Here is a 15,513-nt window from a genome sequence, read left to right as displayed (position 1 = left end):
TCTGTTTATTTCTATTAGTTTAGAGAAATTTAACTAATTTTTGTAATAATTGCAAGAGTGAACTTGTCCAACTCTTAGTTTTACATTTTCCTAGACTATTTTACATTTTCTATGTACAATTTGTCAAATGAAAAATAATGAAATGGAAATAAAAGACTTCCTTGTCTTATTCCTGGTCTCAGAAGAAAGCATTTAGATTTTTTGCTCTAGGTTTTTTTGTAGATACTATCATATCACACTACAAATTTTCCTTCTTTTCTTAGTTACTAAGAATTTTGCTTTAAAAAAATTATCAGTAGATGTTGAAGTTTAACAAATGTTTTCCAGAATTTATTGAGATAATCATGCAAGTTTCTTCATTTCTTTGTAATGGGGTGAATTGGAAGTATTTTCGCATATTAAACCAATCGTTTAGAAATCTTGCTTTTCTGGATTATAACTTTTCTTCCTGAACAATTTGTGGGAATATTTTTCTAAAATTTGTTCACCTAAAATGTGAAAATTGTGGGCACAATTTGTTTATTAAATACGCACATCATCTTTAAAGGCACAATTTAGGGAAAACAATAAATGCCAGATTTTAAGGGAATAGCACAACGAATTCTGACAAAATATATACCAGTGTAACCATCAATTCATTTAAGACAAAAAGATACCCCATTACTGCAATAGATTTCCTTGTAGTTTTCAGTAAAATCACATTCCTTCCCAGAGGCAGCATTCTTCTCTGTCTTAGTTTTGCTTGTTTACGATCGTCATATAAATGAAATAATATAGTATGTGCTCTTGTGTCAGGTTTCTTTGTTATAACGTAATACTTCCGGGTTTCATCCATGTAGTTGTTTCTACGTTCTGTTTTATGAAGTTTCAGTTCAAGTCATCCCACCTTTATTCAGTAGTCTTTTTCATTATTGAGTTGTAGTACACTCATCTTTGTTCTCTTTTCTCTGTTGTTTTAGCATTTCCATATACATTTTAGAATCAAAAAGTCATGCTCAGATTTTGATTGGGTGGCATTGAATCTACAAGTAAATCGAGGATTAGTCATGTCTTAATACAGGTCTCCCAAACCATAAGCATATTATATTTTTCCATTTCTATATATTTTTTAAATTTTCCCTATGCAATCTTTTGTGCTTTTTACTGTAAAGATAGTGTACATTGTTTTAAAAGCAGGATAATAGTTTCCCACGCCAGCTCCTATTTTGGCTTTTAAAAATCTTTTTATTATGAAATAATTTTAAGTTTGTGAAAAGTTTGCAAAGAGAGTATTAAAAGTTCATGTATACCCTTTACCCAGCTTTCTAGAAGATTAACATCTTATATAACCATGGACTATTTATCGAAACTAAGAAATTAACAACAGAAAAATGCTATTATATAAACTAAAAACGTTACTCAGATTTCACCATTTTCTCCTAATGTCCTTTTCCTGTTCCAGGGTCTAATGCAGGAGACGGTATTGTATTTAGCCATCAAGTCTCTGTAGTCTCTTCCAATCTGACAATTCCTCAGTCTTTCCTTATTTTTCATAACCTTGACATTTTGAAGAGTACTGACCAGGCATTTTATAGAAGATCCCTAAATATTTTTTTGTCTGAAAAACAAATTTCAAAAAAGAAGTGCAAAATTAAAAGAACTGAGAGAAATTGTTTTAATCTCCCTAGTTTGTGGCTGTGTTAAAGCAGCCCTGGGAATGCAATGGAACACTTCTATCACTTCCCAGATAAATCCAAATAAACTTTTTTTTTATCAAATAATTCAAAATAGATTTTATAAATAAATGGGCAGGCTCAAATTATGGTTTGACAATTCATTCAAGTTGTTTTCTGAAAAGGTTTTGAAGACTATTCTGTGTTAGCAATTAATCTGGCGCTATAAAAGAAAGTAATTACCCAATATTTCATACCTTTTCTTATCTGTGCAAGGAACTGTGCTAGGTGCTACAGAATAAGATAAACTGAACTGGTTCCTTTGCTTCCCCAAAATAGCGTAAACCCTATTAGGAGGCAGAAAAGAAAACACATGGTTATAAGATGGTGTGTACATGCTTTAATATCAATAAAGTAATAAGGTAATCATGATAAACTTACATTTACTGAGATCTACTGTGTACCAAGCATTTTTATTGATACTTAACATATCTCAATCCTCACAACAAATTAATAAGATTATATATTATTATTATTCCCACTTTACCAGTTAAGATAGGTTTAAGTGTTTAGCCACAAGTCATACAGCTGGAAAATGGCATTGAAAAAGAGCAAACTTTGGAAAGAGTTTGGGGAGGAAGATAACAGATTCTTACTAATTCTGACCATAATTCAGTCAATTGTCTTTCCTCCTACCTTCTCAATAATATCTAATACTTAAAGAGGATTTACGACATGCCAGGCAGTGTAGTAAGAGCTTTATAATGTTAATTCATTTTAACCTCAGATAACCCTTATGTGGTATATATTAGGAAAAAAAAAAACAAGCAAGAACAGTGGCACAGAGCAGTTTAGTAATTTTCTCAAAAGAGTTGTGAAAGTTCAGCTCTATAGTAATTCTTTTTTTTTTTAACATTTTTTATTGTGAAATATAACATATATACAAAGAAGCGATAATTTTCAAAGTACATTATGACATGTAGTTATAGATTTCAAAGTTTGGTATGAGTTATAGTTTCACCACTTTAGGTGTTTCCTTCTAGCTGCTCCAAGACTCTGGAGACTAAAGAGAAATACAGTATAGTGATTCAGCAGTCATACTCATTTATTAAATCCTATTTTCTCTAACTCCTTGTTCTCCTTTGATCCATCTTCCAATCTTTAGGGATATCTGGGCTACGCTTATTCTAAATTTTTTCATGTTGAAAAGGGGTATCATTTCATCTTTTTGTGTTGTACTATGGGAATCAGAACTTAGGGAATTGGCACAAAAAATGTTGATAACCTGGTTGCTGCTATTACGGGGAGTAATATATTGTCCTTCATCTCTGATCCAGGAGTCTCACATCTTCCACCAGCATCTATATGCACAAATTGTGGCATCTCGTCTGTTAGCTTGGAGAAGGATCTTTCACAGTGCTTGAAAAACAGAAACATGGAATTTTAGGATTTCTTTCTAGATCTCTTTAGACCTACCTTTTCTCATTCCTTTCTGGAACTGAGACCCTCCCCCCCAAAATTTGAATAATATGGCCAAATTTTCCAAACTAATTGGTAACAAAACAGAGACTAAGGTACAAGTCTCATAACTTCTAATCCTGTTCTTTTTTCATTAATGTGTTTTAAATCTAAATAGTACCTGAGATATCCATATAGTTTACACATAGGTAAAACTTTCAATAACATTTGTGCAATGTGCCCACCGATTAAAAGCCCTAAGCATGGGGGTATACTCTAGAATGGGCTGGTACTCATATTTTTAATGAAAAAGAAAACTATATTAAAACCATTCATGATCTAAGTACAAATAACCTTCATGGTTATTACAGAGCTTGTGTTTTAATACTGAAGCAAAATGGCAAAAAACAGCTGAGTCTCTGGTAGTATTATATTGTCATTTTGTTAATTTTGTGGGAGTTTAACAAGTAGTTAGTAAAAATAATAACTTAATATACAGCATGGATAACCTCAAACATTCTTGTAACTTTTCTGTAATTTGGAGGCTGTTGTGAGGCTTGCAGACATTTCTAATTGAAGTTAAAATGCATTTTTTTGTATACCCAGTAGAGCATCAACTAAGAAATTAAACTAACTAGAAACATCTCCAAGACTGGAAGGGAGTGGCCAGAACAGCTGTGACATTGGAGATCCCAGTCTGTGTTTGCTTTCTTCCCTCTCTCCCACCTGCACCCTGGAAAAAAAATCATAGGCCCTTTTTCTTGCTTATTTATTTGTTTTCCCCTCAAAGACATGTCTTTTTCCATTTCTGTAGATTTTCAGTAAAAGATAAAGATCTTCCTAATTCCCACCCCATCTCCTCTAACCTCAAAACATATTTTACCACTCAGAGTCACTGATATCTTAAATTCTGCAGTTATGGTTTAGGCCGAATAGCTTCATTGTCTCTGGAATGCCGATGCTTGTCCTTCCCCTAGAAAATGATAAGTTTTTACATCTGCAGTTGTCCAAAGTTCATCGTTTTTTTAATTAACTAAATTTCTCTACCTCTAATTTCACAATATGCACATTTATCATGATGCTCCTTCTTTTTTGGGGGGCAGATTACTGAATTTAATTCAGGACCCCAAAAGTTTTGCTGCAACAAGGAAGCCGGATCACTTGCAAAATCAGAAGTCTACTGTGTAATGCTACAGGTTTCATGATTGCCTTTTTCTAAAATTAATTTTTGGACTATTGCCTAACAAACTGTGTCTTATTCTCTCTCTTTCTTTTTCGTCTCTTCTCTTTTTCAAAAAATCTGGGAGAATCTATCAGGTACATATATTTAATAATATGTCAAAATGTTCTTTATATTGATGATTCATGGAAACAACAAAAGTATTTGTTGAGGAAGACTGAGCCTGATTTAAGATGAGAACTATACTTAGAGAGTGTGCTTGTATATATGTGCATGTGGTATAAAATATGCTTATTGGAAATAGATATCACAATTACAGATTTGGACTCTGGAACCAGACTGGCTGAAGTTAAATCCTTGCTCCCACATTAATTTGCCATGTGACCTTGAGCCCGTCATTCAGATTCTCTGTTACTAAATTTCCTCACTTGGAATTGGGAGAATAATAATAGCATCTATCTCATGGTATTATTATAAGGATGAATTAAGGTAAAATATATAAACCATTAAGGACAGTGCCTAAGTACGTAATAAATGTTTAATAGAGTATAATCATATTTATTATATTATAAATTACAAAAATCATAAAGATACAGTGGATCTGAAATGTGTATTTGGTCACTTTCATTAAAGGTTGTAATATTTTAAAGGCTACTTAAGATATTTTCTTTTCCTTGTCCACAGTTGTCTTCCAAGGTCTGATAGTTGCTTTGCTTTATCATGCCTGAAGATATCCTTTCTTCTTTGAGGCCCAAGATGCCCTAAAATATCTGTTTCTTCTTTCCAGACCCTATCAATATGTCTCAGGTTTTGTGTGCTTTCTCAGAGTAAGAGAGGCAGTGATGTATGTTGGTAATGTCCATGGCTTTGGAGTCAGGCAACCTTAATTTAACCTCTGATCAGTTCTGTGGCTATAGATATATTCCCTAAACTCATGAGCCTTCGTCTTCTGAGTTGTACAGTGGAATTATAATAGTGCCTAACTCATCCCTTTCTTAAGAAAATTAAATAAAATCGTACATTAAAACCTCCCGCACAATATCTTCCAGCTGGTAAGTGGCCACTGAGTGTTCCTTATGCAGCCAGCTGAGGGATGGCCTCATTCTGCCTTTAGAGACTAAGTCATTATTAATTGATCACCTTGAGATTAATGCTGCCTTGAAAGGGGACAGCAATATTCACAGAACATTTCACAATTTAAATTGTATTTTGGAGGAAAATAGGAGTTTACCAGACAAAAGAATGGAGCTCAGAAATCCTTGGAAATAGCATACACAAAAGATAACAAAAAGCATGGATTCTTGAAGTTGTTCAATGTGGCTAGAGCCCTGACTATAAGCTGAGGCTGCAAATACACAGTGAACCCAAGGGCAGCCAGAATAGCAGAGAATGTGCCCTCTTTGTATATTTATCCATTAGAGTATTTAAGTGTCCAATGGAAATAGCGAATACTGCAAGGAGGAGGAAAAATACACTCTATTATTTGCCTTTGCTCTCTGGAGAATTACTTAGTTGTTATAAGAATGATGCTGAAATAAGGCATGATTGGAAGCTAAATCTTGACTTCTTTGGGAATTAGATTTTCTAGTGTTAGTCAAAAATTGCAACTCCATTTATGTTTGTCATAAGCAAGAATTCAGACAAAGATTACAGAGTTAGCAGCATTACTTTGTTCTTGTTTCCTTCACTTGGAAGCCCAGGGCTGTCTGACACTTGGAATCTTCCAACGTCCCCCTCAGGTGCTCATCAACCTGCATGATTTTCTTTTGGGTCTACCTTTTCCTCTTTCAAAACTCTAACTACCTGGGCCACCCTCTCAGCGAGCTGTCACAAAGGATAAGACCAGAGAATTCACTTTGCTAGGAAACATGAGTGATGGGCATCCTCAGTGCTATGCCCCAAACCCTCCAGAAGCACAAAAATAACAAATCTTCCATTTTATCCAAGATTTTAATTAGTGACCTCACTGATGTTACTATGACACAGAGGATTCCAGGCGAAACAGGAAAACTTTCTGGGCAGAGGTTGACTTATTTGAGCCAATTTCACCACCCTGAGAAGCATCCATCCTGGGGTCCAACCTGCAGCGGGATGTGGTGGGGCTGTCATAGAATCTCTGGTTCCCATCTAGGTCCAGCAATGAAAGATCATGTGCCCAGTCTTAGTTCTTACAACACTAAGTTCGGAAATATTATTCAAGCCAGCACTGAAGCAGTGTACTTAGACTCCAGCGACCATCTTCTCTTGTCCTGCATAGGCCAGCGCCAGGCAGCAGCACCTGCTGAGCACCCATGGAGGATGGAAAGATTTCTCTTGAGTCAAGTTAAACATTTATCATCTTTGATTCATTCTACCTTAAGTGGTATTGGTATAAACCACTTGTCCTTCAAAGATGTAAAAACCAGGAACTCTAGGAATATTTTTTGCATAATTCCAGATTGTTGCATAAATTATGAACTCTCTGGCACTATTTCCTTACTATAGTAACGGAATTTTACCATTAACAGTAGATACATGCCTGCTTCCTTTAAGTCATTTAAATTTTGGCTTCTCTTCATAGGGTATCGATAATTAATTGCATCAACTCTACTACCTTAATAAAACTGGTCATCCACAAAGCAAATATGTATTGCTTAATTCGCGGTTTGAGAGTTGATAACCACTGAAAATTAATCATCCATAGAAAGGGAATAAGTTGCGCTTCTAATCTCTGAAAAGATTGCCAGTCTATTAGAGTTATGTGCTATAGTCAATTCACATATAACTGTATAATTTATAAACTCCAAATTAGATCAGCTATTTATTAGACCTAATACAAATGGAAATGTATTAATCAGATAAAAAATAAAGAAGGAAATTAGCAAGGAATGGAACTTGATACTCTTAGAAGAGAGTACAATCAGAAATTTTGGTGTGAAAGATGAATGGGTTAAACTGGTTGACCATTTATGCAGTAAGATACTTTGATTTCATAGTTCTATATAGTTAATACATAAAAGTTTAAAAGAAGATTCTTCTTGAAAATGTTAAGACATCTAATCAAAAGTTCTTTATATCATGTATTATTGAAAAAAAAAAACCATGTATTGAGCCAGGCATGGGGTGAGGACTTGAGGACATAAGAATTTATTTTATGATTCATATTCTTGTTGAGCTCATTTTCTAAAGTGTAGAAAGCATTAATACCATTTTTCTTCTAGATATCCAGATCAAAGAAATGGTATGTTTTTCTAATGTTTCAAAGTCATGAATACTTAAGCTTACTGTGACATTTAGTAAAGTTTTAATGCCAATTAAGAAACCATGTTTCACTGAATTTATGCCCCGTCCCTTCAATTCCTCATTTTACTTTATTCACTTCCACTTTAATCAATATCTTTTCTTGAGCCAAATCCTACCCTCAGCATCAGAAGCAATGGTCACCAGCTATGGGAAAAAGTAACTGTATAAATGAAATCATTTCTGTAAAAGTATTCTGTAAAGAATAATGTGTTCACATTTTTAAACATTGCTATTTTTCATCCAAGGGTAAGAGTTTCCTGTATGAAAACAATGGAAACAAACAGATAATATAATGCCTCTGACACTTTACTAGCAATTACTTATGTATTAGAACCTTTATGGTATCTAGAATAATAAAAACACCCTAATGGGTTTTTAGAAATTACCTAAGTGTTGGTTCTGTCATTTGAAGTTTGGACATCTTTCTCCATATGTTTTCAAAGTGTCCTGGGAAATATGTTTTAAAAAATAAATATCATACATGTAACATTTGCATATGTAGTTGCATTCAAGTGATCAATATATCATTATTTTAAATCTCTGCTGCTAAGAACAAATGACAAATGAACATCATGACTTCAGCTGTCTTTGACTACTCTGCATCAGTATTCAGTCATCTTTAGTTTGTTTGTTTTTTAAAAATTGTGTTTTTTTAATTTTCTGAATTTTTCTCAATATTGCTGTATATCTGTATACCCAGTATCAGATATCATTCCAGAATACATAAACTTTATTTAACATTCTCTGTTTTGTAATAGTTTTATTTATTTTTCCTTCTGACCATGCATGCTTTATATATATATAGTCACTTCTGTGTGGAAATACTTCTTAATGAATTCATAACACCAGTATTTGTATACATTATTTTATATACTTAAAACTCTCAATAAATTGCTTTTAAACTGTCACGTTTCCAGAAAACAGAATACCAGAGAACACTTCCCAACTCATTTTAGAGGTCAGCATTATATGAATAATATAAAAAGACAGAGACACTAGCAGGAAAGAAAATTCGGAACAACATGCATCATGAAAACAAACAACAAAAATATTAGCAAATCAAATCCAGCAGTATATGAAAAGGATAATAAAATGATGCAATGGTATTTATATAATTAATTCAAGATTGGAGCAACATTTGAAAATCTCTCAACATACTGAAGAAGAAAAAACATACAATCCCTTCAACAAATGCAGAAAAAAGAAGACTTGAAAAAGATCAGCATTCACTTCTGATAAAACTCTCAGCAAACTACAATTAGAAGGGATCTTCTTCAACCTGATAAAAGGATTTGAGCAAGGTTGCTGGATACAATAATAAAAAAGAATGAATTGTATTTTTATATACTATCAATGAAAAACTGGAAATCAAAATTTAAAATTTACAGCACTACCCAAAACATAAAAGAATTAGATATATAGCTATCAAAATATACGCAAGTTCTGTATGCCAAAAACTACAAAACACAGATGTAAGAAGTCAAAGTCCCCAAATGTGGGAGAGTTATTTTTTGTTAATAGTTTGGAATGCTAAGGTGTTACTTCCCCGAAACTGGTTTACAGACATAATCAAAATTCCAATAAGATTTTTTAAAAGACTTGATAAACTGATTCTAAAATGGAATAAGTATATACAAAAGGCAAAAGAGCTAGAATTTGCAAAATATTTTGAAAAAGAAAAATAAAGTTGGAGCAAGCTTACTAACCAATCTGAAGATTTGCTATAAAGCTACAATGTTAATGATAGGACAGACACATAGATCAATGAAGAACGATCTCAGACATAGAGCCATACATAAATGGACAATTGGTTTTTGACAGCAGCACAATCAATTCTGTGGAGAAAGGACAGTGTTTTCCACAACTGGTGCAGGAAATACTGACATACATAAGTATTAAATGAACTCTGTCACCCACTCTCACACCGTATACAAAAGTTAGCCCAGCATGCACCACAGACCCCATGTAAAACATAAAATTATAAAGCTTTTAGAAGAAAACATAGGAGAAAATTTTTGTCAACTTGGGTTAGGAAAAATTGCATGGGTATGAAAATAAAAGTACAATGTGTTGAATTTCATTAAAATTAAAAAAAGAAAACTAAAACTAAATCTCTGTTCTTGAAAAACTACTGTTAGGAAAATCAAAACAGCAAGCCACTTATTGGGAGAAATATTTGCTAAACAAAAATGCGAAGGACTTCTGTCAAGAATTTATAAGGAACATTCAAAACACATCATTAGAAAAGAAACAATGCAATAAAATACAATGGGCAAAAGCTTTGAACATACGCTTCACCAAAGGCAGTATGAAAATGGCAAGAAAACACAAGAAAAGATGCTGGATATCATTTATCACTAGTAAAATGCACATTAAAGCACAATATGATATCACTAAAAGTTATTAAATTGGCCAGGAACACAAAAGAAAGAAACAAAGCAAAAAAAAAAAAAAAATCCAACCTGATATACACTAACTACCATTAACCCACTCCCAAGTATCTACCCAAGAAAAATGAAAACTTAGGTTCAAAAAAATCTGTATGCAAATGTATATGGTGGCTTTATTAACAATCACTCCAAACAGCAAACAAATGAAATGTCCTTCAACTGGTGAATGGATGAACAAATTGCGATATAGCTGTACAATGGAATGGAATAGTAACAGCAATAAAAAGGTACAAACTATTGCTGAACGCAGCAACATGAATGGAATCTCCAAGGTACAATGTTATATACTCAGAGCACTAAGCTACATACTCAATAATTCTATTTATGTGACATTCTGTGGAAGGATCAAGGCTTCCTGGAGCCTGAATGCAAGGGAAAATGTTGGCTACAAACTGAAGGAATTTTCTTGAGTAATGGAACTGCTTATCCTCTATCCTGATTTTAGTGGAAAATCCATTGGCTATATATTTGTCAAAACTTTGAGCTTTACATTTTAATTATGCCTCAATAATATGAAATACATAATATAAAATAACTGAAATCAAGATGAGTGAAATTAAATGACAGTAAATTCCAAAAACAAGTCACATGTATGAATATTTTTGTTTTACAAAGTAATAACTGAGTTAAGATGCATTCATCAGAGATTAAATGAATTAATTAAATATACAGTATTTTTACAACAAAATGGGTTATTAAGATTTCAAAAACCACTCTTATGTTTTAGAATTAAGCAGCATGATACCAAGGTTTAATTTAATCTGTATTTGTTCTCTTTCACATGGAGAACAACTTTTAAATATGACTTTTGTGGAGTACCACATATAATACTTTATGATACTCCAGCATTTCCTCTTTCCCATTTATGCCATAGGCTGCTGTCATGGTCTCCCAGCACCTTTTCTCCAGTACCACTGCTCTCACTTTTACTCTGGACTCCTGCTTTAGAGATGAGGTACCAATTGTGACTCATCCCCCAGGCAGGCCAACAGTGCTGCAGCTCTGCATTCCTGCTTTGCATCAGAGATGAGGGACACCTGCACTGCCTGAGGGATGAGTTTTTATATACTCCAGGGGAGGGCACACTGCCGTGAACAACCTTCATGCCCCAGGAGGCAGCCAGAGCTGGTTAAGATTTAGTGTCTTCTCCAGAGGCTGTGGTCTCTTGCAAAATAGAAACATAACAGACACTTGCATGCAAACAAATGAGAGTGTACACATAACACACACCTACACACAGACAAGCAAGAGGAGATAAGGAGAGGGTAGGTGAGGGCTGAAAGATGGCCAGTGAGTGTATCTGTGACTTCCCCTGCAGCCCTCCCCTTGGTCTCTCTATACTCTTCCACATTGACTTTCACATCGGCCCACCTCCCACCTTGAACCCAAAAGCAGAGATGGGTCAGGCCTTGACATCAGCCCCTAGCTTTCAACAAGCTTGACCATTAAAGTCTGGCCACAGGGAGGGCCATGGCGGCTCAGAGGACCCGGGTTCGATTCCCAGTGCCTGCCCATGTAAAAAAAGAAAAAAAAAAAGAAAAAAAAAGTCTGGCCACACCAGTGACTGCAGCACATTAGCAGGGCTTTGATGATTATTATGCCGAGAGATGGCTGTTGAATACATCCAATATTTCCCCAGTAGGCAAAATAGTATAATGACATTTCCTCCTATATACCTGTCACCCATCTTGCATAATAAGCAATCTTGTTTTATATTATTCCTACTCACTTCCACTCTCCCTTCCGAACACTTTTAATTGATCCTTGCCCTCACTTACTTGTTGATTATGTGGAATGTTTCCTTATTAAACAGTCAAATATGTTCTGGAAACATATTTTTTTTTCTATTTTATATACTAGAAATATCTTCTCCAATTCTGTCGCTAGACTTTTTCTTTTGGGTTTATTAAAGTTTTGGTTTGTTAAAGCTACTGGAACGCAATATACCAGAAATGGGTTGGCTTTTTTTTTTTTTAACATGGGCAGGCATCAGGAATCGAACCCAGGTCTCTGGCATGGCAGGCGAGAACTCTGCCTGCTGAGCCACCATGGTCTGCCTTGTGTTGGCTTTGAGAAAGGAAATGTTGTAAGTTGCAAGTTTACAGGTCTAAAGCCACAAAAATGTCCAAACTAAAAAATCCAGGTAAAGATATCTAGACTTAAGAAAGGCCAATGAGTCATTAGCACCTTTGTCAGCTGGGAAAGCATGTGGCTGGCATCTGCTGGGGTCTTTGGCTTCTGGTTCCAAACAGCTTCTCCAGGGACATTTACCTTCTGCATCTCCAAAAGTCTGGGTCTTGTGTTGACTCTGAAGCTTTTTCCAAAATTATTCCCTCTTTAAAGATTCCAGTAAGCAATCCCACCTTGAATGTGTGGAGACACATCTCCATGGAAACAACCTAATCAAAAGGTCCTACTCCCAATTTCGTAGGTCACATCTCCATGGAAACAACTTAATCAAAAAGATCCCACCAAACAATATTGAATTAGGATTAAAGATCATGGCTTTTCTAGGAAATACAGCAGTTTCAAACCAGCACAATTAACATTCAGAAGGTATCATTTTTTTCTGAATAACTTTACAATGCTTTACAATCCTGATAAATGTGGATCTTACTCTTCCATATGAGATTACATAGATATCTAAATTAATATTTTCCATATGGAAACAGTCCTAGCACCATTTTCAAACTTTTTTATTATATATTATAATATATATGCAAAGCAAAGAAATAAAAAAGCAATAGTTTTCAAAGCACTCTTTAAAAAGTGGTTACAGGATAGATCCCAGACTACCATATGATCCTCTCATGTTTTTTCTTCTAGCTGCTCCGGAATATAGAAGGTTAGAGGGTTTAAATACTTTTTTTTATCCACAATTGGCTTTTATTCCTTCTTTTTTGTGAATAATAACATATATACAAAAAGCTCTAAATTTCCAAGCATAGCACCACAATTAGTTGTAGAATATATTTCAGATTTTGACATGGGTTACAATTTCACAATTTTTAGGTTTTTACTTCTAGCTGTTCTAAAATACTAGAGACTAAAAGAGATATTAATTTAATGATTCCACATTCATATTCATTTAAGTCCTACCTTCTATGTTTAATTCCACCATCGCCTTTGATTTTTCCATACTTCTCTTTGGCGTTGTTTGGGTTATGGCAATTCTAAATTTTTGATATTGGAAGGGTCTGTCACTAACATGGTGTAGGGAGATGGAACTATCTGATGTTCTGGAGACGCTGGATTAGGTTTCAGGACTTACCTGGACCAGGGACCCATCTGGAGGTTTCAGGTTTCTGGAAAGTTGCTCTAGTGCCTGGAACCCTTGTGGAATCTTACATATTGTTCTAGGTGTTCTTTAAGATTGGCTGGAATGGTCCTGGTTGGGGGTTGGCAGGTTATGATAGGTAGCAAGGTCTACCTGAAGCTTGCATAAGAGCAACCTCCAGAGTAGCCTGTCGACTCTATTTGAACTCTCTCTGCCACTGATACTTTGTTAATTACACTTCTTTTCCCTCTTTTGTTCACCTAGCACCATTCTTTAATATTCTTTTCCTTTCCCCCTGATTTGTAGTGCCACCTTTGCATCACATTTACCAAATTCCCATATGTGTTTGAGTGTAAATCTGATACCACTATTTCGCTCCATTGATCTCTGTCTATCCCTGAATGAATACCTTATAATTTTAATTAAGACATCCTTATACTAATTCTAGATATCCAGTTTAGCATACACCACATAATGCTCCTTTTTAATAAGAAAATTTTTTACTATTCTTGAATTTACACTTAACTACATGTAATCCAAAATCAATTTGTCTAATTCTACCAAAATCCTGTTTGGGATGTTTATTCAAATTATATTAATTTTATAGATTAACTTCTGAATAATTGATAGGTAAATGATAGTGATCATTCTCCACTACAAACACAGAATATCTATTTATTCATATATTCATTTATGCCCCTTGATAATATTTTGCAATGTTATCCAAAAAGCTCTTGCCCATTATTTTTCAGTATTTATTTCTAGGTATTCTGTAATTATTTTTAATGAACTTTTAATTAAATCTTCCATATACTGTATACCCAGTTTCCTGTATTATTATCATATTTTATTATTGAGGTTTATTTGTCACATTTAATGAAACAATATTGACACATTATAATTAAGATCCAGACTATTTCAGATTTCCTTAGTTTTTTATCTATTGACATTTTTGTATTTCAGAATCCCATCTAGGCTACATAATACATTTACTCACTAAGTCTCCCTATGTTCCCCTTGGCTGTGACAGTTTCTCAGATTTTTCTTATTCTTGTTGACCTAGGCAGTTTTGTGGGTACTGGTCAGGTATTACAAAGAGGGCCTATCAATTGGAATTGGTGCCATGCTGTTCTCATGCCTGGGGTGGGGTTATTGGTTTGGGGAAAGAAGAACCCAGAGATAGAGAGCCACTCTCATCACGTAATATCCAGGCACCTGCTGTCAAGATGACTTGCTGACCTTGATCATCTGGCTGAGGGAGGGCTGTCAGGTTTTTCTGAGGCGAAGTTACTCCCTTCTCCCTCCCCTCCTTCTCCATACTGCGCTCTTTTAAAGGATATCACTACATGCAGCCAACAGTTCAAGAGTGAGAAATTGTGCTCTACATCCTTGAGGGAGGAATAGTTACATAAATTATGTGAAATACTTCTGCATCTACAATTTGTCTGTTCTCCCACATTTATGTATTCATCCATTGATTTATTTATATCAATATGGACTCATGGCTCATGAATATTCATTTTATAATTTGGAATACAATCCAATGCTACTTTTATTTTTTTGCTCAAATTGTTCCAGCTTTGGCCATTGGGAGATTTTCCAGTTGGCTCCTGTGTCCCTTTGACATGTACTCATCATTGGCTGCATTTTTTTAGCACTTCCTTACACCGAAGACTACATCTTCCAGGCTCATCTCATATTTTTTCAGCTTTGGTCCTAGAATTATCTGTTTCTCTCAGAGTCCTGGTTCCTTTCTTTGGGGTTTGTATTACAGACCTAGATATGGGTGCAACATATGCTTGTTGCTTCTTAGGTGTCATTGCTTCAAGTCCCTCTCAGCTGGCAGAGCAAGGAGATAGGTGTGTGTATACTAATCCATGTATGCACACAGATCTTTAAGTATTTCTGTGTGTACCCATCTGCTTGTCTAGTGTGCTCCAAATGAGTTCATGCCGATGACTCCAACTCTACCCGTTACCACGTGGATAGTTCTAGGTTCCTCCCATCACTTATGTGTAACTTCCACTGCAGCAGGGGAGAAGCATGACTCCCAGCACACATCTGCTTCATTGTTCAGTTACATTATAAATATATAGTGGTATCAAAATTGTTAGCCAGCACCTCACATGTGAAACATCTTTATCAACTAGAAAACATGATTATGTACAATTTCCCTTGACTTTAGACTTACTGGATCTGCTCATTGTCAGTTAT

The 15,513-nt window shown here is 34.8% G+C and overlaps 1 long non-coding RNA gene across 1 annotated transcript; it reads right to left on the bottom strand.

Moving 5' to 3' along the window:
- Nucleotides 1-467: 467 nt before the first annotated feature.
- Nucleotides 468-13,349, bottom strand: LOC143675935 (uncharacterized). The gene is made up of 5 exons (XR_013171698.1): nt 13,294-13,349; nt 7,959-8,019; nt 1,910-1,999; nt 1,410-1,597; nt 468-1,022 (listed from the first exon to the last, which is right to left on the bottom strand). It is a non-coding gene; the product is annotated as an uncharacterized LOC143675935 (long non-coding RNA).
- Between the last annotated feature and the right edge of the window lie 2,164 nt (nt 13,350-15,513).

This window comes from Tamandua tetradactyla, chromosome 3 (genome assembly GCF_023851605.1).
Source record: "Tamandua tetradactyla isolate mTamTet1 chromosome 3, mTamTet1.pri, whole genome shotgun sequence".
In the NCBI taxonomy this organism is placed as follows: Eukaryota; Metazoa; Chordata; class Mammalia; order Pilosa; family Myrmecophagidae; genus Tamandua; species Tamandua tetradactyla.
The sequence above is the reverse complement of the archived record's forward strand: the minus strand, read 5'-3'. Positions and strand labels throughout refer to the sequence as shown.